Source organism: Vanacampus margaritifer, unplaced genomic scaffold (genome assembly GCF_051991255.1).
Source record: "Vanacampus margaritifer isolate UIUO_Vmar unplaced genomic scaffold, RoL_Vmar_1.0 HiC_scaffold_106, whole genome shotgun sequence".
Lineage (NCBI taxonomy): Eukaryota > Metazoa > Chordata > Actinopteri > Syngnathiformes > Syngnathidae > Vanacampus > Vanacampus margaritifer.
In genome coordinates, this window is record NW_027520816.1 from 20001 (window position 1) to 27500 (window position 7500).

Consider the following 7500-nt stretch of genomic DNA (forward strand, 5'->3'; position numbering starts at 1 on the left):
GCTGAGGCAGGCCGCCCATAGTGCTCTTATCTCGGCCTTGGCAAGCGAGAATCCCCCTGGGAAGTGGCACTCTGAAAATATTTTGAAAAAAGTTGACTTTGAAAATTTTTGAGAACCAGGATTTGGGGGGGCCAAATGTGTTGAGGCAGGCCGCCCATAGTGCTCTTATCTCGGCCTTGGCAAGCGAGAATCCCCCTGGGAAGTGGCACTCTGAAAATATTTCGAAGAAAGTTGACTCTGAAAATTTTTCGTCTTAAAAAGCTCGCTCCTGATATTGTACCCCATACATTTTGAGGTTTGGGGGCAAACCTCTCGAATGGGGGGACGAGGTCCCCTATCTACAGCGCCCCTAATGGCGGCAGGTGGTACTGGCCCCCTGGTCACCCGGCCATTGAAAATGAATGGGCCCCATTCATTTCCTATGGCATTTTTCGACGCCTGGTCACCCGGCCATTGAAAATGAATGGGGCACTTCCAGGGGGGGCTCTGGCTCGCCCAGGCCGAAATAGGAGCACTATGGGCGGCCTGCCTGAGCAGATTTGCCCCCCCCAAATCCTGGTTCTCAAAAATTTTCAAAGTCATCTTTTTTCGAATTATTTTCAGAGTGCCACTTCCAGGGGGGTGCTCTGGCGCGCCCAGGCCGAAATAGGAGCACTATGGGCGGCCTGCCTCAGCACATTTGCCCCCCCCAAATCCTGGTTCTCAAAAATTTTCAAAGTCATTTTTTTTTAATTATTTTCAGAGTGCCACTTCCAGGGGGGTGCTCTGGCGCGCCCAGGCCGAAATAGGAGCACTATGGGCGGCCTGCCTCAGCACATTTGCCCCCCCCAAATCCTGGTTCTCAAAAATTTTCAAAGTCATTTTTTTTTAATTATTTTCAGAGTGCCACTTCCAGGGGGGTGCTCTGGCGCGCCCAGGCCGAAATAGGAGCACTATGGGCGGCCTGCCTCAGCACATTTGCCCCCCCCAAATCCTGGTTCTCCAAAAATTTCAAAGTCAACTTTTTTTGAAATATTTTCAGAGTGCCACCTCTGGAGCCTCTGCAGCGGGGGCTCTCGCCTGCCTGGTCACCCGTCATTCATTTCAATGGGGGGGGGATATGGACGCCTGGTCACCCGGCATTCATTTCAATGGGGAGATTGGAGCCCTGGGCATCCGGCCTTCATTTCAATGGGGGATTTGGACGTCTGGTCACCCGCCATTCATTTCAATGGGGAGATTGGAGCCCTGGGCACCCGGCCTTCATTTCAATGGGGGATTTGGACGCCTGGTCACCCGCCATTCATTTCAATGGGGGGATTTGGACGCCTGGTCACCCGGCATTCATTTCAATGGGGAGATTGGAGCCCTGGGCATCCGGCCTTCATTTCAATGGGGGATTTGGACGTCTGGTCACCCGCCATTCATTTCAATGGGGAGATTGGAGCCCTGGGCACCCGGCCTTCATTTCAATGGGGGATTTGGACGCCTGGTCACCCGGCCTTCATTTCAATGGGGGATTTGGACGCCTGGTCACCCGCCATTCATTTCAATGGGGAGATTGGAGCCCTGGGCACCCGGCCTTCATTTCAATGGGGGATTTGGACGCCTGGTCACCCGCCATTCATTTCAATGGGGAGATTGGAGCCCTGGGCACCCGGCCTTCATTTCAATGGGGGATTTGGACGCCTGGTCACCCGCCATTCATTTCACTGGGGAGATTGGAGCCCTGGGCACCCGGCCTTCATTTCAATGGGGGATTTGGACGCCTGGTCACCCGCCATTCATTTCACTGGGGAGATTGGAGCCCTGGGCACCCGGCCTTCATTTCAATGGGGGATTTGGACGCCTGGTCACCCGCCATTCATTTCAATGGGGAGATTGGAGCCCTGGGCACCCGGCCTTCATTTCAATGGGGGATTTGGACGCCTGGTCACCCGCCATTCATTTCACTGGGGAGATTGGAGCCCTGGGCACCCGGCCTTCATTTCAATGGGGGATTTGGACGCCCGGTCACCCGCCATTCATTTCAATGGGGAGATTGGAGCCCTGGGCACCCGGCCTTCATTTCAATGGGGGATTTGGACGCCCGGTCACCCGGCATTCATTTCAATGGGGAGATTGGAGCCCTTGGCACCCGGCCTTCATTTCAATGGGGGATTTGGACGCCCGGTCACCCGCCATTCATTTCAATGGGGAGATTGGAGCCCTGGGCACCCGGCCTTCATTTCAATGGGGGATTTGGACGCCCGGTCACCCGCCATTCATTTCAATGGGGAGATTGGAGCCCTGGGCATCCGGCCTTCATTTCAATGGGGGATTTGGACGCCTGGTCACCCGCCATTCATTTCAATGGGAAGATTGGAGCCCTGGTCAATCCCTGAAGAGAGACGCTCTCCCCCTGGTCCATGGCGCTCTCCCCCTGGTCCATGGAGTCCCGCAAACGGCCAGCATCAAGCCCCGAAGACAGGCGCTCTCCCACTGGTCCGTGGAGCCCCGAAGACACGCGCCAACAGCCAGCATCAAGCCCCCAAAGAGAGGCGCTCTCCCCCTGGTCCTTGGAGCCCCGCCGACGGCCAGCGACAAGCCCCGAAGTGAGGCGCTCTCCTCCTTGTTCGGCACATGCACGCACACACACCCCTCCGCACGAGCCCCTGTGCGCCCGGCGCGCCCGCAGTTGGAAGAAGGGAAAGAGGGGGAAGAGCTGGAAGTGCTGGAAGTGCTGGAAGTGCTGGAAGTGCTGAAAGTGCTGAAAGTGCTGAAAGTGCTGAAAGTAAAGGGGAAAGCGGACAGCGGCCAGCGGACAGCGGCCAGCGGACAGCGGCCAGCGGACAGCGGCGACAGGCCAAATGTGCTGAGGGCGGCCGCCTATAGTGCTCCTATTTCGGCTATGGCAGGCGCTCTCCCCCTGGTCCATGGCGCTTTCCCCCTGGTCCATGGAGCCCCGCCAACAGCCAGCAACAAGCCCCAAAGAGAGGCGCTCTCTCCCTGGTCCATGGAGCCCCGCCAACAGGCATCAAGCCCCGAAGAGAGGCACTCTCCCCCTGGTCCATGGCGCTCTCCCCCTGGTACATGGAGCCCCGCCAACAGCCAGCAACAAGCCCCGAAGAGAGGCGCTCTCCCCCTTGTCCATGGCGCTCCAGGATGGGGGGGCCAAATGTGCTGAGGGCGGCCGCCTATAGTGCTCTTATTTCGGCTATGGCAGGTGCTCTCCCCCTGGTCCATGGCGCTCTCCCCCTGGTCCATGGAGCCACGCCAACAGCCAGCAACAAGCCCCAAAGAGAGGCGCTCTCCCCCTGGTCCATGGAGCCCCGCCAACAGGCATCAAGCCCCGAAGAGAGGCGCTCTCCCCCTTGTCCATGGCGCTCCAGGATGGGGGGGCCAAATGTGCTGAGGGCGGCCGCCTATAGTGCTCTTATTTCGGCTATGGCAGGTGCTCTCCCCCTGGTCCATGGCGCTCTCCCCCTGGTCCATGGAGCCACGCCAACAGCCAGCAACAAGCCCCAAAGAGAGGCGCTCTCCCCCTGGTCCATGGAGCCCCGCCAACAGGCATCAAGCCCCGAAGAGAGGCGCTCTCCCCTTGGTCCATGGCGCTCCAGGATGGGGGGGCCAAATGTGCTGAGGGCGGCCGCCTATAGTGCTCTTATTTCGGCTATGGCAGGTGCTCTCCCCCTGGTCCATGGCGCTCTCCCCCTGGTCCATGGAGCCACGCCAACAGCCAGCAACAAGCCCCAAAGAGAGGCGCTCTCCCCCTGGTCCATGGAGCCCCGCCAACAGGCATCAAGCCCCGAAGAGAGGCGCTCTCCCCCTGGTCCATGGCGCTCCAGGATGGGGGGGCCAAATGTGCTGAGGGCGGCCGCCTATAGTGCTCTTATTTCGGCTATGGCAGGTGCTCTCCCCCTGGTCCATGGCGCTCTCCCCCTGGTCCATGGAGCCACGCCAACAGCCAGCAACAAGCCCCAAAGAGAGGCGCTCTCCCCCTGGTCCATGGAGCCCCGCCAACAGGCATCAAGCCCCGAAGAGAGGCGCTCTCCCCTTGGTCCATGGCGCTCCAGGATGGGGGGGCCAAATGTGCTGAGGGCGGCCGCCTATAGTGCTCTTATTTCGGCTATGGCAGGTGCTCTCCCCCTGGTCCATGGCGCTCTCCCCCTGGTCCATGGAGCCACGCCAACAGCCAGCAACAAGCCCCAAAGAGAGGCGCTCTCCCCCTGGTCCATGGAGCCCCGCCAACAGGCATCAAGCCCCGAAGAGAGGCGCTCTCCTCCTGGTCCATGGCGCTCCAGGATGGGGGGGCCAAATGTGCTGAGGGCGGCCGCCTAAAGTGCTCTTATTTCGGCTATGGCAGGTGCTCTCCCCCTGGTCCATGGCGCTCTCCCCCTGGTCCATGGAGCCACGCCAACAGCCAGCAACAAGCCCCAAAGAGAGGCGCTCTCCCCCTGGTCCATGGAGCCCCGCCAACAGGCATCAAGCCCCGAAGAGAGGCGCTCTCCTCCTGGTCCATGGCGCTCCAGGATGGGGGGGCCAAATGTGCTGAGGGCGGCCGCCCATAGTGCTCTTATTTCGGCTATGGCAGGCGAGAGCCCCCGCTGGAGGTGGCACTCTGAAAATATTTCGAAAAAAGTTGACTTTGAAAAAATTTGAGAACCAGGATTGGGGGGCCAAATGTGCTGAGGGCGGCCGCCTATAGTGCTCTTATTTCGGCTATGGCAGGTGCTCTCCCCCTGGTCCATGGCGCTCTCCCCCTGGTCCATGGAGCCCCGCCAACAGCCAGCAACAAGCCCCAAAGAGAGGCGCTCTCCCCCTGGTCCATGGAGCCCCGCCAATAGCCAGCAACAAGCCCCAAAGAGAGGCGCTCTCCCCCTGGTCCATGGAGCCCCGCCAACAGGCATCAAGCCCCGAAGAGAGGCGCTCTCCCCCTGGTCCATGGCGCTCTCCCCCTGGTCCATGGAGCCCCGCCAACAGCCAGCAACAAGCCCCAAAGAGAGGCGCTCTCCCCCTGGTCCATGGCGCTCCAGGATGGGGGGGCCAAATGTGCTCACTGAGGCCGCCCATGGCGCTCCTATTTCGGCTATGGCAGGCGAGAATCCCCCTGGGAAGTGGCACTCTGAAAATATTTTGAAAAAAGTTGACTTTGAAAATTTTTGAGAACCAGGATTTGGGGGGCCAAATGTGCTGAGGGCGGCCGCCTATAGTGCTCTTATTTCGGCTATGGCAGGTGCTCTCCCCCTGGTCCATGGCGCTCTCCCCCTGGTCCATGGAGCCCCGCCAACAGCCAGCAACAAGCCCCAAAGAGAGGCGCTCTCCCCCTGGTCCATGGAGCCCCGCCAATAGCCAGCAACAAGCCCCACAGAGAGGCGCTCTCCCCCTGGTCCATGGAGCCCCGCCAACAGGCATCAAGCCCCGAAGAGAGGCGCTCTCCCCCTGGTCCATGGCGCTCTCCCCCTGGTCCATGGAGCCCCGCCAACAGCCAGCAACAAGCCCCAAAGAGAGGCGCTCTCCCCCTGGTCCATGGCGCTCCAGGATGGGGGGGCCAAATGTGCTCACTGAGGCCGCCCATGGCGCTCCTATTTTGGCTATGGCAGGCGAGAATCCCCCTGGGAAGTGGCACTCTGAAAATATTTTGAAAAAAGTTGACTTTGAAAATTTTTGAGAACCAGGATTTGGGGGGCCAAATGTGCTGAGGCAGGCCGCCCATGGCGCTCCTATTTCGGCTATGGCAGGCGAGAATCCCCCTGGGAAGTGGCACTCTGAAAATATTTTGAAAAAAGTTGACTTTGAAAATTTTTGAGAACCAGGATTTGGGGGGCCAAATCTGCTGAGGCAGGCCGCCCATAGCGCTCCTATTTCGGCTATGGCAGGCGCTCTCCCCCTGGTCAATTTCAACCCCTGGGCACCCGCCAGTCGATTTTGACCCCTGGGCACCCGCCATCCAATGTCAACCCCTGGGCACCCGCCAGTCGATTTCGACCCCTGGGCACCCGCCATCCAATGTCAACCCCTGGGCACCCGCCAGTCGATTTCGACCCCTGGGCACCCGCCATCCAATGTCAACCCCTGGGCACCCGCCAGTCGATTTTGACCCCTGGGCACCCGCCATCCAATGTCAACCCCTGGGCACCCGCCATCCAATGTCAACCCCTGGGCACCCGCCAGTCGATTTCGACCCCTGGGCACCCGCCATCCAATGTCAACCCCTGGGCACCCGCCAGTCGATTTCGACCCCTGGGCACCCGCCATCCAATGTCAACCCCTGGGCACCCGCCAGTCGATTTCGACCCCTGGGCACCCGCCATCCAATGTCAACCCCTGGGCACCCGCCAGTCGATTTCGACCCCTGGGCACCCGCCATCCAATGTCAACCCCTGGGCACCCGCCAGTCGATTTCGACCCCTGGGCACCCGCCATCCAATGTCAACCCCTGGGCACCCGCCAGTCGATTTCGACCCCTGGGCACCCGCCATCCAATGTCAACCCCTGGGCACCCGCCAGTCGATTTCGACCCCTGGGCACCCGCCATTCAATGTCAACCCCTGGGCACCCGCCAGTCGATTTTGACCCCTGGGCACCCTCCATCCAATGTCAACCCCTGGGCACCCGCCAGCCGATTTTGACCCCTGGTCACCCGCCATCCAATGTCAACCCCTGGGCACCCGCCAGCCGATTTTGACCCCTGGTCACCCGCCAGTCGCCCCTGGTCACCCGCCATCATGGAGCCCCGCCAACAACCAGCAACAAGCCCCGAACACAGGCACCAACGACCAGCAACAAGCCCCGAACACAGGCACCAACGACCAGCAACAAGCCCCGAACACAGGCACCAACGACCAGCAACAAGCCCCGAACACAGGCACCAACGACCAGCAACAAGCCCCGAACACAGGCACCAACGACCAGCAACAAGCCCCGAACACAGGCACCAACGACCAGCAACAAGCCCCGAACACAGGCACCAACGACCAGCAACAAGCCCCGAACACAGGCACCAACGGCCAGCAACAAGCCCACCCGCCATTCAATGTCAACCCCTGGGCACCCGCCAGTCGATTTTGACCCCTGGGCACCCTCCATCCAATGTCAACCCCTGGGCACCCGCCAGCCGATTTTGACCCCTGGTCACCCGCCATCCAATGTCAACCCCTGGGCACCCGCCAGCCGATTTTGACCCCTGGTCACCCGCCAGTCGCCCCTGGTCACCCGCCATCATGGAGCCCCGCCAACAACCAGCAACAAGCCCCGAACACAGGCACCAACGACCAGCAACAAGCCCCGAACACAGGCACCAACGACCAGCAACAAGCCCCGAACACAGGCACCAACGACCAGCAACAAGCCCCGAACACAGGCACCAACGACCAGCAACAAGCCCCGAACACAGGCACCAACGGCCAGCAACAAGCCCCGAACACAGGCCCCAACGGCCAGCAACAAGCCCCGAACACAGGCACCAACGACCAGCAACAAGCCCCGAACACAGGCACCAACGACCAGCAACAAGCCCCGAACACAGGCACCAACGACCAG